At 42.0% G+C, this 20,260-nt stretch overlaps 1 protein-coding gene and 1 long non-coding RNA gene across 4 annotated transcripts in view; one reads left to right on the top strand and one right to left on the bottom strand.

The window, feature by feature from the left end:
• The window catches only part of HTR4 (5-hydroxytryptamine receptor 4), a 460,473-nt gene that overhangs the window by 226,750 nt on the left and 213,463 nt on the right, over positions 1-20,260 (top strand). The window lies entirely within an intron of this gene.
• The window catches only part of LOC142495433 (uncharacterized), a 63,769-nt gene continuing 54,824 nt past the window's right edge, over positions 11,316-20,260 (bottom strand). The window contains exon 3 of the long non-coding RNA XR_012801737.1: positions 11,316-11,456. This is a non-coding gene — a long non-coding RNA (uncharacterized LOC142495433). The remainder of the gene's footprint in view (positions 11,457-20,260) is intronic.

Here is a 20,260-nt window from a genome sequence, read left to right as displayed (position 1 = left end):
GTTTTGGAACTTGGTGATTCATGTCACCTTTAGCAATCAATCGTAAATGTTCCATCATCCTGACCTTTAATTTCCTGATAGTTCTACCAATATATTGGCTACCACAGCCACAGGTGATGAGGTAGACAATATATGAGGAATTACAATTAATAAAGGATGTAATATTGTGTGTTACCCTTGTATGGTTTGATACAAATGAATTTGATGAGTTCATATTCTTACAAATCTTACAATTTTGACAGGGAAAGGTACCCTTAGATAAGGTCAATTGATTACGAGTTTCTGAAACAGAGAGACTGGGAGATAATGTGGTGGCTAATGTTCTAGCTTTCTTGTATATCACATTGGGACCTGATGTAACATATGATTTCAGAATAGGGTCAAGTGAAAGTATGGGCCAATGTTTCTTCAGAATGGTTTTAATTTGTTCAGCCTGAGCGCTGAAAGCTGTAATAAACAAAGGTGATTCATTAATAGAGGGCTTGAGGTGTACGATGAAACAGATCCTCCCTATTGATCGCAGAGACCTCCTGAATTGATCTAGACAAATCTGCAGGATTATAACCTCGCTGAACAAAGCGATTATAAAGTTCCACAACCTGGTGATCATAGTCCTCTTTTGTAGAACAGTTGCGCTGAAGGCGTATATGTTGGCTTTTAGGTATACCCTTAATGAGGGCTCTTGGGTGACAGCTGTTCACCTGTAAGAACGTGTTTCGGAAATTGGGCTTCCGAAAAATATCAGATTGAATAGTGAGTGAAATGTCCACATATAAATGAAGATCCAAATAGTGTATATGAGAGTGATTAAATGTGTGTGTGAAGGTGAGATTATAATCATTAGCATTAAGTGTATTAATGAAAGAAAGAAGTGTCGGAACATCACCCTGCCAAATCAAGAGCAAATCATCAATAAATCGTTTGTTAAAGAAAATGTGCTCCCTATAGATGTTACTATCTCCAAACACTTGGAACGACTCCCACCACCCCATAAAAGAGGTTGGCGTAAGAGGGAGCAAAACTTGTTCCCATAGCCGTTCCACGCGTCTGGAGATAGTAAACCCCATCATAAAGAAAATAATTGTGAGTTAGCGAAAATGTTATACAATCAAACAAAAAAGTGATTTGTGCTGGTGAAATATCAGTGTGTGTAAGGAAATAGCGAACAGCCGTCAAACCTTGCTGATGTGCAATCTCCGTATATAACGACGCAACATCAAGAGTGACCCAGATGAAATCTGGTCTCCATGTTATGTCCCCAATGTATTTCAGAAGATCTCCGCTATCAAGGATGAAGGAAGGTAAACCTCTCACCAGGGGCTGGAGAAATTGATCAACATACCGCAAGACACCATCTCCCAAAGATTCAATACTGGAAATGATCGGCCTCCCAGGAGGGGAGGTCAATGATTTATGAATCTTCGGTAGATGGTGAAACACGGCCATGGTTGGTGTAGCATTAAATAAATAATCTCTATCATTGTCATTAAGAACCTGCAATATTGAACCCTCATCAAGGAGCTCCCTTAATTCTGCCTGGAATTCGCTGGTGGGGTTGGATCGCAGTGCAGCATAGGAACAAGTATCACCCAGTTGTCTCAAGGATTCCCAGTGATAGTCATCCCTAAGCTGCACTACGATCGCTCCTCCTTTGTCTGCATTCTTGATAATTAATTTTTTGTCTTTCTTCAAGTCATTCAAAGCGGTTATCTCTCCCCTAGTAAGATTGTTCCTATAATGGGCTAACTCACAATTATTTTCTTTATGATGGGGTTTACTATCTCCAGACGCGTGGAACAGCTATGGGAACAAGTTTTACTCCCTCTTACGCCAACCTCTTTATGGGGTGGTGGGAGTCGTTCCACGTGTTTGGAGATAGTAACATCTATAGGGAGCACTTTTTCTTTTACAAATGATTTATTGATGATTTGCTCTTGATTTGGCAGGGTGATGTTCTGACACTTCTTTCTTTCATTAATACATTTAATACTAATGATTATAATCTCACCTTCACACACATTTAATCACTCTCATATACACTATTTGGATCTTCATTTATATGTGAACATTTCACTCACTATTCAATCTGATATTTTTCGGAAGCCCAATTTCCGAAACACGTTCTTACAGGCGAACAGGTGTCACCCAAGAGCCCAAATTAAGGGTATACCTAAAAGCCAACATACGCTTTCAGCGCAACTACAAAAGAGGACTATGATCACCAGGTTGTGGAACTTTATAATCGCTTTGTTCAGCGAGGTTATAATCCTGCATATTTGTCTTGATCAATTCAGCAGGTCTCTGCGATCAATAAGGAGGATCTGTTTCATCGTACACCTCAATCCCTCTATTAATGAATCACCTTTGTTTATTACAGCTTTCAGCGCTCAAGCTGAACAAATTAAAACCATTCTGAAGAAACATTGGGCCATACTTTCACTTGACCCTATTCTGAAGTCATATGTTTCATCAGGTCCCAATGTGATATACAAGAAAGCTAGAACATTACCCACCACATTATCTCCCAGTCTCTTTGTTTCAGAAACTCATAATCAATTGACCTTACCTAAGAGTACCTTTCCCTGTGAAAATTGTAAGATTTGTAAGAATATGAACTCATCAAATTCATTTGTATCAAACCATACAAGGGTAACACACAATATTACATCCTTTATTAATTGTAATTCCTCATATATTGTCTACCTCATCACCTGTGGCTGTGGTAGCCAATATATTGGTAGAACTATCAGGAAATTAAAGGTCAGGATGATGGAACATTTACGATTGATTGCTAAAGGTGACATGAATCACCAAGTTCCAAAACACTTTACTCATTGTTCTAGAGGAGGAGTCAAAAACTTCAGATTCCAGGGCATTGAATTCATATCACCCCACATTAGAGGGGGAAACAGAATGAGACGGTTAGATCAACGTGAGGCATTCTGGATCTTCACTCTGAGGACCAGGGTGCCTCACGGTATCAATGTCGACTGGGATCTCACTCACTTTTTATAGACTTTTTTGATTATTAAGATTTTAGGATTAACTTTTCTATATTAATAAGCCTATATAGAGGTATAAACTTGTCTTTAATTATTGATTTATTAATCTATTTTAGATTATAAATTATGTTTCATGATTTGTGGATTAATTAGACACTTTTTGTGATATATCCATTTAGGTATATTGAAAAAATATATATATATTTTTAATTTCATTCATTTATATTTTGTTTTAGATATATTTTATGTTTTTCAATATTTGCAATACATTCTGTCAATATTACTTTTCAGATTTAGTCACTACATACCACAAACAGTGCATTATAATATTTACATATGTGTGACTTATTACCATATATGATGACATTTTATATATGTTTATATTTGATTATTTATTACATCTAAGGTACTGTTTGTGGGTTGTCAACAATAGGTTTTTCCTTTATTATTTGTTAATATTCTTCTTTTTTCTATTTGGTTATTCAAATAGTATTTTTTGTTTTTAATTATTAATCTTTTATTTTTGTTTGTTCATATGCATATTTGTCAATAAAGCTATATTTGTTGTTAGTATAATGCTACACTAGCGCCGAGAGCCTATCAGGGGTGACGTGTTGTTTAGTGCAGGTGGAGGGCTTGGCCACGTGTGGGGGACGTCACTCGAGCATCAGTCAGTTCACTGGTAGACTTGACTGACTGGCACACTGACGTGGCGGACCCCTTCGCGGCGCGATAATGTCACGCCGGTTCGGTTTTTGGCGCGAAATGGAAGCACTATTTAGGTAAGATCGTTTGTTGTCTATTATACACCTTGACAAAGTCCCACGGGACGAAACGCGTTGGAGCGTTTGTGGCTCTCTTTTTTTGTATGACTAGCTGATTTATTAAATACTTTTAAAGTTATCCTGGATTGCCATTTTTGCCTGCTGTGCACCTTTGCTGCTTTGCTGTTGTTCCTAGTCCAAAGGAGCACTGCTCCCTGGACCCTAACTGCACCCTCTCTGTCCAGATCTTGACTGCTTCCCCTTCCACAGCGTGCGAAAACCACCTTCCTTCCATGGAATCCAGCCATGCCATAGGCTCCCTGGTGTCATGTGGGTAGCAGCCCCAATGGCTGCTGGGTCTTGTAGTTCCCACGGAGCCTTCTTATCATTGGGTCCGCGTACGCATGACATGCTGCGCATGCGCAACTCGCAATGGCTGCCGCGTGAGCGCTGTGCATGCACGAACCAGTGCAAGTGCACGCACAACCAACAATGGCGGCGCCCTGCAAAGAAGACCGCCCTCCTGCACCCCCCCCCCCTGCCACCCCACAGCAGCGAAGGTGAGAAGAGGAACGGGATACCGGGAACTGGAGGGGACACCTGGATACATTTCTGTATATATCACATTTTAAGATGGTGGGTGAAAAAGGCCACAAAAAACCTCCACTGTTAGCATATAGCCGAATATCACGTGAGCACAATCACATGTCTTAGGCAGGTCTGCAACCTGCCTTTCAACCATTATCACCTAGCATACAGTGCTCCCACTGCAGCAAGGGATTCTGGGAAATGACATGCAAATGAGCACACAATGTATCACCATTTGCCTGGAATATCCATTCACATGGAGCCCGTTTAAACTGAGGCATCGCCATTCACACAGCTTTTAAGCTTTTAAGCACAGCATGGGATTAGCAAAGCAAGTACAAACCATTCACAGACATGTTTCAACCTTGATGGGTATCATCAGTGTGAGGTTGGGTTATACTTGCTTTGAAATATTTCTAGCTGGGTAGGTTTACCATATTACATTTTAAGTTATGGTGGGTGAAAAAGGCAACAGAAAACCTCCACCGTTAGCGTGTGTGTGTGTGTGTACAAGAAAGGGTGTAATGTGCCTGTAGTAGTCAACTGGTTTAAGGGACAGAGCATACTATCAACCATTTTCTACTTTAAAAAACTCTTGTAGAGTGTAGGTGATAAAAATGTTTAAATACTCAGTTTTTTAATTATATGGAACATTATATAGTACATTTAAAGGGATAAATGGATAGCGAAATATCCTGCTCAGAAGTGCATTTTTTAACATGACATGATTTTTTTCTGCATATACAGTTGTAAGTTATTGGAGAATTATTTAACTGAGTCCTGTTAGACAAAGAATCTTAAACATGGAGGAATATTTACAGTATGGAGGGAACATTGTCATGTACTTATTACTGTATCAGGCTATAGCCATATGATTGCCAAGTAGAATTGCTATTGACCAGAGGTTAAAAGTCTTTGAAGGCTGAGCCTGTAAGTAAGGCTGATGTCTTTCCATTTTTTGAGTACCGATAAGAGAAATTAATGGACTTGGGATTATGATGGGGTTTATGTAGGGTTTATGCTCCTTCTCAGCTCTGAATTCTAACTTTGCCAATATTCAGTAGTAGGAATGCACCTTTAAAATAGAGTAAGATCATTTTAGATAATTCCTCGCCTATGACTTTTAGGTGAGAAGAGGGATTTCACACTGCTATGTAGTTTTTACAGGTCTGGTTTGCTAGTAGTGAAAATTCAATGTCTGTATACAGAGTCAGCCTGTGTAACAGACACCTGTGAGAACCCAGTATTTGCGTGTCATGTCTCGACAGGCTCTGCTTACGAAACCAGGGCTTGTCTTTTATAAGCAACTGCCCTTTATATATATATACACCTTGTGTAAAGCACTGTATATACTGTGGGCTCTCCATTCACACTGATACACATACACAGTCTTTCTTCACTTGCTTTCACAGTAACCTTTTGACACCTCTAGCCATAAAACACATCCACACCGGGGGAAGGAACAGCACAGATAACATTCCAAGAGACACTGTTTTTAAGTATACCTTTTGCTTCATTCATTGTAACATCGCCGGAAGAAGAGATCAGTGTATCTCGAAAGCTCGCACAAATAAAAGCATTTCGTTAGCCACAGAACTGTATCATCTATTTATTTTTTGATTATTGAAGCTCGGCTAACACGGTACTGATACCTATATATATATATATATATATATATATATATATATATATATATATATATATATATATATATATATATATATATATATATATATATATATTGATTGTGTTGATTAAAGGTTGAATGCAATGCTTTAACACATTTAACACCTGGACTGTAAGCTCTTCAGGGCAAGAACTGCCTTCTCCATTTTTACTTCTATGTACAGTAAAGTGTACTTATCCTTATTTGTATTCTTCCTTTTATTATTATTATTATTATTATTATTATAATATATATTGTACCGTGTATGATATCTCTGTAAAGCACTGCATATGTGGTTGACATTATGAATTCAAATATATACTACATCTCACAGGAAAGTGGTTAAAGTTGTGGGAAAGGGAAGAAAAGAGTCACAGGGTGCACATATTTAGGATGCTTCAGTTTGGTTTATTTTAGTAAATGTCCATATATTCCTACTACAAATTCAATAAACCCTTTGAGTGCTAGATTGGTGGTTGTTGGAACCTCACAGCACCAGTTGCTCTTCTGGGTCTCTTAATACTTACATGCTGTCTTGAGTGCCCTGTTACCAATTAAAACGATCATAATGATGTTCCTTGGGAAACATATCTTCACAAAGTTAGAAGCGGAGCTTAGCGAATGTAACTACTTTGACAGTATAGTGAAGCATGATTATGAAAAGCGTAACATCCACTTCATTATGCAGCATTGTTTTACATGTTAATTAGGAATGGAGACAAGGGTGCTGCTGACCCTGCCTACTTTGGCGAGAGACTGAGACTTTCAATTTAATAGTGTATCTAGTGTATCCAGTGTATCCAGTGTATCTATGTACAGTATCTATATCTCTATGTATTTATATCTCTATATCCCCTCAAACCTCCCTCTAAATAAAGTAGGGAGCCATGCGTGTGCTGAAAAAGGAGAACACCTGAGGTACCTGGCTTGGAGATATGCTAATGACTATGCAAAGTATATTTAAATGAGTCCCATCCGGCACTTCCTAAAGTTATTATTATACCAACTAAACCAACCCAATGACTGAAATGGTATTAGACCCAACAGGAGTAGAACCCCAACCACTGCTTTTCTAAGCTGAAGCTCTAGCAGTGTGAGCTAAACCAGTTAATGGCTAGCAGTGCACAGTGTCTACTTCTAGCATACCCTCAAGGGATATCTATTTTGTTGATTGTAACCCTGAAAGGACTTCAAGCACAAAGTAATAATATATACTGAGGGCTATGAGTTACTGAGTCCAGGTGAGATTAAATAAAACATGTTTTCTGGTACACACAATAGTAAAGTAAAAGTAAAAATAAGGTGAATCATAGCAAATAAAGCAGATGCAAAAGAAAAAGCGCCGTATCCACTTCATTATGCATCATTGTTTTACTCACTTAACTAGGAATGGAGACCACGGTGCTGAACCTGCCTACTTTGAAATGCAAACAGTTTAAATTTTACCATCATTTCTGCTGACCGGCTTGTTGTGGTGCTCGGATTGGGGGGGGAGGAACTGCGACCCATGGTTTGAGTACCGTGGGCCTTAACCCGTTGGTTGAGCACTCTGGCAGGGTTGTGTTATGTCTTTTAATAAAAGCCACAGCCTCTGTACCTCCAGACCTTTGTTTGTGTTTATTTATTATATGTATCATTATGGGAATGTGTATGCACAGCGGGGGGGGGGGGGGGGGGGGGGGAGCTCCAGTGCAGACTCCATGGACAAGCGCTTGTAGTAGGCAAACTAAATTTGTATAAAATGTAATCTTTTATTCAGCACTAGCAGCATATCAGCTCCTTTATAAGGCTGTTCCAGATAGGAGAGTAAGACAGTGTAAAAATGTCGTAAGCACCCACCTCACCTTGGTGCCAATTACTGTATAACTGCAAATCCCTAACATCAGCACATGGGTATCTTTTAATCCTGATGCACATACCGCACACACATGAATTAACTGATAAGTACACACAAAGGCAAAAGATACACATACTGTAGTCTAAGTACAGACTTGATATATTGTGGCACATGATTCAGGTGACGGTTACCGTACCAATTCCGGTGTTAACGCCTATTTTAGTCAGAGGGAGTTAACGCCACAATGGGTGCGATAACACCTACCTACACTAGATGCGTGTGCCCAATAGCATGATATATGTAGATTTGCACCTACACAATCACACCTATACATACAGTAGATACATACAGACGCACGTAAGCTTATATACTGTTATACACTACATACAGGCATTTAAGCCTGTGCTTTTGCTTATACTGTATGGCTGCTACTGTACGTCTCATCTACAGGCTGTCAATGTTTATACTCTGGTGCCATAAACTCTAGCATATTGCCTTACTTTGACCATAAGCTTGTTATGCAACGACTGGGCAACAACAAATTAGCAGAAATTGTTTATTTGCTTTAGATCTTTGTGCTTAATTGGAAGTAGTTGCCAAATTTGTTGTGGGCATTTTGAGCTCTTCAAGCTTTTCCTCATATGTTTATTGGTGAAAACTATGCACCATCTGCACCAACATTATATACAGTATGTGATAAGAGTATTATCTTACCGCAAACGTAATTGTGTGTTTTATTTGCAAGGGATGAACTTGACAATGTACTGTATGTTCTTTGAGTGGAAAGCTTATTACTTATTTACTTTTTATACACCTATATCCGTGTCTGCCGCTCAAGTACACTGTTTGGTTCACAGCTGGAAACAATACTTGACCTTGTTCTAGAAAGGTTGTAAATACACACAATCCCCATGAGTGGAGGATCTAGTGGCTGGATAATAACAGAGAATTGCATAACAAAGCCATGAATTGGAAGGGCATATGTTTACCCTTTTTCCATCATATGACAAGGATATTTAGCTGATCACCGTAAACAATTTTTGTCCTTTTAAACATTAATAGGTGATAAAAGATCCCGGAGGAGAGACGAGTACTGGTGCTTTCAAATAACGTTTCCTAATGTGACATAGCATGCTCTTTTTGACCATAGATACAGGTGTTTCTAGCTCCATTTTTTACAACATGGCGGGTCAGATTTTCACCAGCTTTTTCACCAGCTTTTTCCAATGGAAGAAGATGGTTTCTTCTCTTTCACATTTACTGACTATGCAGTAATATTGAGTGAAAATGTGCTACTGTACCTCCTCCATGCAATTATCTAACAAAAAGAAGAAATGTAATGAATACTGTAGGTGGAGAAACACTGGAACCTCAAAGCTTGTACTTGTACATGGTCACATTTTTGTGAAATATAACCAAGTAAAAGCTTGCTTTAAGAAACCTGTAGAAGTGTAATTACAATGAAATAGCCCCATAATGCACTGGATAGGATTGCAGATCTTCGGCAGCTAATGGCAGTTAATCAGCACAGATTGTCCTGATGCTACATTATAAAATACCCTATTAGGGTTAATATGCAGGAAGCCTGTTTTAAAACATATAAACATGTATAGGACAGAGAACCCAGAAAAAAATCAATGATTTCCATCATTAATTTCATTTGTCGAGCATTATAATTTACAACATTTATGTACTGTGTCACAAACAGATTTTGGGCACAAAATTGCCACATATCAAATTCCATTTAAATTGCGCTTGTGTGCACCAATATACATTCACATTTCTCTATATATTCACCAGTTGTGTCAAAAATGGTTTTTGAACATTTGTTTTGGCTCACAGAAATGGATTGCACTTTTGTACAGATGTAAAGGTATTTACTAATAAAGAAATAGTTGTGTGCCACAAACTCAATTAAACGTTCATCAAATTCGTCCGCCAAGTTCAACTTGAACTCTAAAAACACTATTAGGGCCATATCTGCAAAGCTCCATTAAATTAGGGCTTGTAACGTGACCAAAAACCACAAAGGACACTAATTTCCCCAAGGTTAACGCATATACGCAAAGGGAATTGCATGCAAAAACACTGGCTGTAATAAATTTCATTAGCAGGCGTTATTCCTATCAATGAATATATGGGTTTTGCTGCGAATATTGGAGGGGGAGAGTTATGGGGCGATAAGAATAGACTAAACGGAGCACACCTGGGATACCTGGGAAATATGCTAATTTGTATACGTAAATTACATTCAAATGATTTAAATTTACATATTAGTCAGGTATCTTTGTTGTGTTCAGTTTTGTTTTACAGAAAGTTCTCTACTCTCTTCCCCCACCATTCACCTCCCTTAAAGAATAAATGAAGCGTCATATTTTGACGACCAGAAAAAAAAAAATCTTAGTACACAGGCCCCAGTGTGCTTTTAACCCATTTACCGGTATGTTCACTGATCATAAACTGTTGCTTTAGAACTCTTGTTAGAAAATGTATTGTTAAAATTCTGTATTACTCTTATTGCTTCCACAATCCCTTCCATTGAAAGAAAATGTACTTACGCAGGAAATCTTGGCTAAAGCATGTTGCCTTTATAAAGGGGATTTATGTGAAAAGAAAACAGGATAGACAGTGGATTCCCTGGGTATAGGTCTTCACAAAATATCTACCTGAAGAGAACAGAATTCATAAATAATAAAGTCTGTGGGTTATTCATTGAGAGATAGCATTACGCTTAACGTATTTTTATAAAATGGCATGGGAATTTGGATAGCTTTCTATTTTCCTGTCAGTGTATGTACTTGGCCACTCTGTTCATGGCTATATTTACTAAACAGTCTTCTGCCTTTGGGTCCTGGGAGATACCTTACAGCCTATTGACATGAACTTTCAGCGCTGATATGTGCCTCGTGGCAGATGACTTGAAATGTGCAAAATTATCAAAAAATGCTGACGCCACACTGACACCAAAGAATTCACTAGAGCATTTAGTAGGTTCATTTGGAGAGGATGGAGACCCAGAATAGCATTAAAAAAACTACAACTATGCAGAGAATCTGGGGATATCAAAAAGTACAACTTAGTGTGTATTATAAGGCATGCTGGTGATTAGATATTGGGGAAAAGTTCCACTCAAATTTAGAGATAAAGCAGCAGCAGGCAGGGGCACAGACAGATTTACCAGGGCCCAGGACTACAGTTCTGACCGCCTTCCGTCGCCAGTGTTGTGTGCCACATTTCACACCTCGCAAGACCCCTCTAATTCCCTCCCTCTTCTCATGTATAGTATTTCTTTCCCTTCCATCTCACCTCTCACTCTCCCCCTTCCTTCAATGACCCCACTCTCACTCAATCCCCGCACCCCCACCTCACATGTATTTCTCTCCCCTGCATGTAGCACCCCTACCCCCTTCCCCAATGGGGAATTGTTGGTTTTATGGTGCTGTAGTGCTCACCTGTTTGTTCCCAGAATGCTGAGTCTCCACAATGTAGGGATCTTGGGGTACAGGATTCCTTGTATGGCGCAGCGCCTCCACCTGTAGGGCTCTGCCATAACCAGGGGTTCATCCCCACAGGAACTTCCGTAGAACAAAGGAATAAATCTGGAGTGCCAGCAACAATACAACCGGGTTTATTGGGGTTCTCACAGCATAGGTAGTACAGTCCTTCCATAGCCCTTCACATACAAGAGAGGTACACCTTCTGGACCCTACTTAACCCAGAGTAGATGACGCCTCGCAGCTTGCTTTATAGCTCCCCATGTGTAAGCCATGCATGCCCCAGCTAGTCCCCGGCTCACTGGCTACTGGCACCTGGGACACTACCTCTCTCCTCTGCGTCCTGCTCCCGGCTGAAACGTGGTCCCAACCATGCCAAATGTATCTCTTCTCGGTCCTGGGATACAGCAGCCGTATTGGCTGTGCTCCCCCATGTGGCGTACATCCTGGGGGCTGCTGGGACTTGTAGTCCCATGTGGAGCCTCTTCTAAGATGGCTGCCGCAACTTTGCTCTATTGCGCATGCGCGAGGCGTCTCTTGCGCACGCGCGACATTAAAGATGGTGGTGCCCTGTACCGGCATCCCGCTGCGGAGCTCCGGCGACCTGGTCGCCGCCCGGAACCCAATCACTGCACTCCCTACTCCAACGGGTCCGCCCACCACTCTGGCGGCACCCGCGCACTTCTGTAGCTGTCCCCCCTCCCCGATGACCAGGATGTAAAGGGGAACCTAGCTACATCAGGATACAAACAAATCCAGGAATAGATGTCTAAAGTGCAGACCTAAAACACGGCTTATGGGACTGCCCCAAGATTGCAAACTTTTGGGACCAAGTGCTGTATTATATACAGCAGAATGTTAAAATAACTGCGGTTAAAGAACCAATAACTTTAATATTTGGCATCTTGGAGGAATGGAAGATGATAAATAATGGTGTGAGAATATCTAAATTCGTAGAAATTATATTATTGGTGGCCAGAAAAACCATAATGTTACAATGGATAAAGGATATACCCCCAATATAGAGATGCTAAACAAATATTTAAAACAATTGTTCCTGTTTGATAAAATGGAATCTGAAACGAATAAAGAGCTAAAGACAGAAACCCTACTAAAAAATGGGATCCCTTTATTGAAATTTTACCAGACAGGGACAAAGAAGTTTTGATGCAGGCGTTTGGCCAAACTTTATGGTATTTACTAAGAAGTCTGATACGTGGCTGCCCTCACGTGGTACTTCATCCAATCAGATTGGGGATATAGTTCCCACAATCTGATAGGATGAAGTTCCACGTGAGGACAGCAATTTTAGATTTAATGACATAATATTAAAGGGAAATGAAGCACAGCCATTCTGATTTGCTGGCTTCATTCGCTTTAAATGATGTAATCGAAAAAAAAAAAGACATATGATTCTCACAGCCAATCACAGGCGTGAGAACCATTTGCCAATCAAATGTGACATCACAGGCCATATTTAAATCCGTGACGGCTCATTTGAGCTCAAGAAGCCGGCGAGTCAACATTGTAGATTTAACATGGGGTTGGATTGACAGATAGTTACATAGTTACATAGTAGATGAGGTTGAAAAAGACGTACGTCCATCAAGTTCAATCTATGCTAAATTTAGACAACAGATACTTTATCCTATATCTATACAGGCATACCCCGCATTAACGTACACAATGGGACCGGAGCATGTATGTAAAGCGAAAATGTACTTAAAGTGAATCACTACCTATTTTCCACTTATCGATGCATGTACTGTACTGCAATCGTCCTATACGTGTATAACTGATGTAAATAACGCATTTATAACAGGCTCTATAGTCTCCTTGCTTGTGCACAGCTTCGGTACAGGTAGGGAACCGGTATTGCTGTTCAGGACGTGCTGACAGGCGCATGCGTGAGCTGCCGTTTGCCTATTGGGTGATATGTCCTTACTCGCGAGTGTACTTAAAGTGAGTGTCCTTAAACTGGGGTATGCCTGTACTTACTTATTGATCCAGAGGAAGGCAAACAAAAAACCCAAGAGTCATATCATTCAATGATATCTCATAAGGGGAAAAATAAATTCCTTCCTGACTCCAAGAATTTGCAATCGGATTAATCCCTCGATCAACATCTTTCCCATGTATACTTATTTGGTATATCCCTGTATACCTTTCCTTTCTAAAAAGATGTCCAACCTTTTTTTGAACAAATCTATTGTATCTGCCATCACAGTCTCCATGGGTAATGAAGTCCACATTTTAACTGTCTTTACTGTAAAGAACCTTTTCATTTGTTGCAGGTGAAATCTCCTTTCCTCCAACCTTAAGGGATGGCCCAGAGTCCTTTGTACTGCCCGTCGGATGAATAGTTCTTTTGAAAGCTCCTTGTATTGTCCCCGAATATATTTGTATATAGTTATCAAATCCCCTCTTAGACGCCTCTTTTCTAATGTAAATACATCTAATTTAGCTAGTCTCTCCTCATAAGTTAGATTGTCCATCCCCTTTATTAATTTGCTGGCTCTTCTCTGCACTCTTTCTAGTTCCATAATGTCTTTTCTTAGGATTGGTGCCCAAAATTGTACTCCATATTCAAAGTGTGGTCTTCTTACTGCTTTGTAAATGGGCATAATTATGTTTACTTCCCTTCCATCCATTGCCTATTTAATGCAAGATAAGATCTTGTTTGCCTTTGCAGCTACTGCATGACATTGGGCACTATTGCTAAGCCTGCTGTCTACAAGCACTCTTAAATCCTTCTCCATCAAGGATTCCCCCAAATAATCCCCATTTAATTTGTAATTCGCCTTTTTATTCTTGCATCCCAAATGCATAACCTTACATTTATCTGTATTAAACCTCATCTGCCATTTACCTGCCCACGTTTCCAATCTCTCCAAGTCCTTCTGAAGAGAAATTACATCCTGCTCTGATTCTACTACCTTACACAATTTAGTATCATCAGCAAAGATGGAGACTTTGCTCTCGATGTCAACCTTTAATACACAAGTTAAATAGCAGGGTCCCAGTACCGATCCCTGAAGTACTCCACTCACGACTTTAGCCCAACCTGAAAAAGTTCCATTTATGACAACCCTCTGTGGTAAGTCCTTTAACTAGTTTTCAATCCAGGTGCATATATTATTACTGAGTCCAATTTTCTTTTTTTGTACACCAACCTCTTGTGTGAAACCGTATCAAAAGCCTTTGCAAAATCTAAGTAGACATCAACTGCATTACCTTGGTCTAAATTCCTACTTACCTCCTCAAAGAAACAAATACAGTTAGTTTGGCATGATCTATCCTACATAAATCCATGCTGACTATTACTAATAATTTTGTTTTCCATTAGGTATTCCTGAACATTATCCTGTATTAAACCTTCAAGTAGTTTCCCCACTATTGAAGTCAGGCTTACAGGTCTGTAATTCCCCGGTTGTGGTCTAGCTCCCTTTTTAAATATAGTCACCACATCTGCTTTACACCAATCTTGTGGTACTGACCCTGTAGAAATGGAGTCCTTGAATATTAATATAATGGTTTGGCTATTACTGAGCTTAACTCCTTGAGAACTCTTGGATGTATGCCATCGGGGCCAGGCGCCTTATTTACTTTAATTTTTTCAAGCCGCTTATGAACTTCTTCCTCAGTTAACCAATTGTTCATTAATATGGAGGTTGTGGCTTCCTCCTGCGACACTACTATTGAACTTGATTCTTCCCTGGTAAACACAGAGGCAAAGAATTTGTTTAATACCTCTGCTTATTCCTTATCTCCAATAATCTGCTTACCCATCTCACACTGAAAGGGTCCTATATTTTCTTTTCTAATTTTTTTTGTTATTAAGATACTTAAAGAACTTTTTAGGGTTGACCTTACTTTCTATTGCAATCCTTTTTTCATTAATTTCATTCATGTATCCATTTTTGCTAATTTGATTGCCCTTTTGTAATTTTTGTTACATTCCTTATAATTCTGATACGATGTCTCCGTCCCTTCTGACTTAAAGAATCTAAACGCCTTCCTCTTCTTGTCCATTTCCTCCCCTACCTGTTTATTTAGCCACATTGGTTTTGACTTATTTCTTTTATACTTATTACCCAAGGGTATACACTGATAAGTGTGCATTTCTAACAAAGTTTTAAAGACTGCTCATTTATCTTCTACATTTTTCCCTGCAAAAACATCATCCCAGTGTATTACTTGTAGATCAGACCTCAGTTTATTAAAATCTGCCTTTCTAAAATTTAAGGTATTTGTTGAACCCAAGTAATCTGTTTTTTGATCATTTATTTCAAGCTCCCCCATTTTATCTGTTAGGCTTCTTGCATTAGCAAGCATGCATTCAAGTTTTTTTTCAGCCTGTAGTATTATCTTATCTTATCTGCTCCTTCCTTTCTGCGCCCACTTGGTTTAGTCTTTAGAAGTTTTCTAGTATTATCTGTGTTTACTATTGTTTCTCACTGCTTGTAAAACTTGCACTTGCCCCCATTCTACCTCTATACCTCCTTGTATCCTCCGCTATTCCATTTAGTTCATTATCTGTTTCATTCCCCTCCCCCCTCCATCCTAGATTAAAATCTCCTCCAATCTTTTTAACATTCTCCCCCCTAGCACAGAAGATACCTCTTCAATGAGGTGCAATCCGTCCCTAGAATATAGATGGCACCTCTCAGAAAGGAGTCCCAGTGCTCTAAAAACCCAAAACCCTCCTTCCTGCACCACTTTCTTAGCCATGCATTAACCTCCCTAATCTCTGACTGTCTTTCTGCAGTAGCACATGGCACTGGTAATATTTAAAAAAAATACTACCTTGGAGGTCCTTGCCTTAAGCTTTTGGCCTAGATCCCTGTAATTATTTTTTAGGACCCTCCATCTTTCTCTAACTTTGTCATTGGTGCCAACGTGTACCAAGACCGCCGGGTCAATCCCAGCCCCCCCCCCAACAATCTGTCTACCCGATTCGCAATGTGCCAAACCCGAGCACCTGGGAGACAACAAACTGTTCAGTTCATGCGTTCATGGCAACAGATTGTCCTATCTACCTTCCTAATAATGGAGTCCCCTACCACCACAATCTTTCTTTGTATCTGAGCATCCTGAGTCCCAACTGTGCTGGAGGAACTATTCCCCTGGCTGCTAGAGGAATTAGTCTCCCCCAGCCTTGCCATTTCTGCCCCGACACTCCCAATATCTTCACTCAATATGGCAAATTTATTGGGATATGTCAGCTCAGAAATGACCTGCCTCTCCCTATTGCCTCTGCTTCCCCTTCTAACTGTCACCCAGCTACCTACCTGCTCCTCACTAACAGCAACCAAGCTACCGACCTGCTCCTCACTAACAGCGTCACCATCTGCACCACTAGTCGAAGCAAGGGCCTGCTCAGTGAGCTCTAAACCCCTTTCAAGATTACCAATGTCCCTCAATATTGCAAGTTGCCTCTTCAGATCAGCAATCTCTGGCTCTAAAGAGACCACCCGCTCACACCTCTCACATCCGCAAGATAATGAAAAGAAAGAAATGGTCACAGGTGAAGAAAGAAGAAGATGATACCACACGAAAGAAAAAAGAATTATGTTAAGGCCCCGATAATCGATGCAGGGTCTGAGGGATCCATCCTTTTTCTTGACAAAGAAAAAACCTGCTCCTGCGGGAGACGAGGATTTTAGTTGGCATCTTTTTGGCAGGAGAAGGAAATAGTGTTCCCAGTGTGATTCTCCTAGTTCTCACTGGGACTTGGCGTTTCCCGACTTGTGAGGACAAACAAGTACCTGGTGTCCAGTGTTACCGCAGTATAGGCAGAGTCCGGCATTGCGTCTGTGTTGTTTCTCGCCAGGAGATAGCTTATTGCCGCTGACTTGCATGGGTTCTTCCAGGTCCGGCGGGAACGCGTTAAAAGCCCTGTGTAAGAAGTGTTAGGGGATTGTATACCTTGCTTGCGCAGTTTTCTCTTGGCTCTTCTCTCCTGTAGCCGCTGGTCTACCCGGATGCACAGAGCAACAAACTACTCCAATTCTGTGGGGCACTCCTGTGCAGCGAGTTCGTCCTTCAGATTCTCAGAGAGGCCTTGCCAGAAGGCGGCTGTCAATGCCTCATCATTCCAACCGGTCTCCATGGCAATGTCGTGGAAATCGAGAGCATACGGGCCACAGGGCGGCACCCTGGAAGATATGTAAGAGGGATGAGGCAGCAGTTACCTTGCATCCGGGTGTGTTGAAGACTCTGCAGAACTCGTTGGTGAAGCATGCGATGTCGCTGGTGAGGTCTGACCTCAGTTCCCAGATGGGTGAGGCCCACGCCAGGGTGTCGTCAATCAATAAAGAAATTATATATGCCACTTTAGATCGCTGAGACATGAAACGAGAAGGCATCAGCTCGAATTGCATGAAGCATTGGTTAAGAAATGGGATAGGGTGGAGAAACGAAGTTTGGGGCCAACCGTGTAGTTAGACACTTATCAGCATGGCACTTCTCGGACAGGTGTTCCTGCATTCTGAGATCGATCCGTACGCAGAGAGAAATCAACTCTTTAAGGTCCTTAGAGAGGTCCCGGCAGGTCAACTCATCTTTTAGGCGTTCCGATAGTACCTGCCAAATAGCCGCTACCAGGGCTTCATTATTCCAGCCGGTTTTGGCCTCGAGGTTGTGAAAGTCAATGGCGTACTGGCCTACCATGCAAGTTCCCTGGCGGATCAGCAGGAGTGAATCTGAAGAGACCCATCCTAGAGCATCAAACACCAATTTGAAAGTACAGATGAAGGCAGGGGAGTCGCTGACCAGGGGAGAATCCCCCTTCTGGAGCAGGGAGGCCCAGGCCAGTGCCTCGTCAGTGAGAAGAGAAAAGATGTAGGCCACCCGAACTCGGTGCGTGGTGAACATGGATGGTTGCAATTCAAATTGGATAGAGCATTGGTTAAAAAATCCCCTGCATGCCATAGGGTCCCCACCATACCGTAGAGCAGTCGGGATCCAAGGTTCTCTGATAGCTGAGGATACCGGAAGCGGTATCAGAGCCGCATCTGCAACATTCAAGTCTGGTTGCTGTGTGCCTATGTGGGTGACTAGGTCCTGCACCGCATCACACATCTGTGCCAGTTGTTGCTCGTGTAGGGTGAGACGTTGCTCATGATCCCCCAAGTACTATCCTTGCAGGATAACGGCTCATCCTACCTGAGCAAGGTCCATATTTGGGCCGAGCGAAATGTAACAATGCTCGTCTCAAGCAGGAAGCGACCCGCAGGGCTGAGATAGGAAGATGAAATAACCGATCTGAGCTGAGGGACAGAGTCCTGATAGAGTAGTGAGTCATAGCCGAAGGTCAGGGCTGGCAGCAGAGTTGCGTAATCGGTGTGGATGCAGAGGTCGAGGCAGGCTGGTGGTCGGGTCGGGCTGAAGACAAGGATAGTCGAGGTACGGGAGCCAGGTCTGGTAACAAGGAAGACAATAGGTAAGCGCGTTGCATGTACTCAGCATGAACTGGAACTTTGCTTGGCAACTTCCTGCTTACAGGGCTGTCCTTTTAAAGGAAGTTGCCAGGAGAAAAAATTGACGATTCTGCCATAGAGGGTGAGCAAGAGCAAAATCATGGACTGGACTCTGAAAACCCAGCTCACATTTTGCCAAACCTCATACTGTGTTAGCATGACTACACTCTAGTTTTACCAGGAAGCAATACGTTGAGAGTTACCTCTCATTTTCATGTATGTCCTGGGCACAGAATTATGATGACAAATATATGGTTATACTGTATATATATATATATGGTTACATTAAATGTACAGGGTTATACAAACCAGTGGGATTCAGCCGGTTCGCAACGGTTCGTGCGAAACTGTACCTACATTTTCCTCAGTTCGCAGAATCGGTGCGAGAAGGGAGAGAGCAGGGCTTCTGCTAAGGGGCTGGGCAGCTTGCTCCATCCTGATTGGCTGCATTACACAGCAGCAGCCAATCATGAGGAGGTGGCAGGAGCCTGGGGGTGGGGCCAAAGCGCAGAGAAAAAGCATGCAGCAGAGAGAGGTGAGGCTGTGTCCTGCGTGTGTGTTCTGCGTGTGTGTCCTGTGTGTGTGCCCTGCATGTGTCTCCTGCCTGTGCCTGTGTGCTGTGTGTCTCATGCCCGTCTGTGTGCTGCGTGTCTCCTGCCTGTGTCCTGTTTGCACTGGTTGCAGGCTGCACTTATTTGTAGTGGTTCCCCATGGTCTCTCTGCCCCCCCTCCCAGGTCTCTCTGCTCCCTCCCCCTATCTCTCACCCCTGTGTGATGTGAGGGGGTCAGGGAGAGATGTGAGAGGGTCAGGGAGAGATGTGAGGGGGATCAGGGAGAGATGTTAGTGGGGGTCAGGGAGAGATGTGAGTGGGGCTGGGAGAGATGTGAGGGGGGGCTGGGAGAGATGTGAGGGGGCTGGGGGAGATGTGAGGTGGCTCTGTGAGATGTGTCTGGATGAGATGTGAGGGGGGGCTGGGAGAGATGTGAGGGGGCTGGAATAGATGTGAGGGAGCTGGGAGAGATGTGAGGGGGTCTGGGGGAGATGTGAGGGGGGCTGTGTTCTGTGTGTGTCCTGCCTGCCTGTGTCTGTGTCCTGTGCAGTTTGCCTACTTGTGTAGTTTGCATGTGTCCATTTGTATTTGCACTGGTTGCAGGTCCCCCCGTCTCTCTCTTTCTCTACCCCCGTCTTTCTTTTTCTCTCCCCCCGTCTCTCTCTCAACCCCCCACGTCCTCTTCCCCCGTCTGTCTCTCTCTCCCCTTCTCTCTCTCTCCCCCCGTCTCTCTCTCTCTCTCTCTCTCCCCGTCTCTCTCTCTCTCTCCTCCATCTCTCTCTCCCCATCTCTCTCTCCCCGTCTCTCTCTCTCTCTCCCCCGTCTCTCTCTCTCCCCCCGTTTCTCTCTCTCTCTGTCTCTCTCTCCCCGTCTCTCT

The sequence above is a fragment of the Ascaphus truei genome, chromosome 5, assembly GCF_040206685.1.
Source record: "Ascaphus truei isolate aAscTru1 chromosome 5, aAscTru1.hap1, whole genome shotgun sequence".
Taxonomy (NCBI): domain Eukaryota; kingdom Metazoa; phylum Chordata; class Amphibia; order Anura; family Ascaphidae; genus Ascaphus; species Ascaphus truei.
The sequence above is the reverse complement of the archived record's forward strand: the minus strand, read 5'-3'. Positions and strand labels throughout refer to the sequence as shown.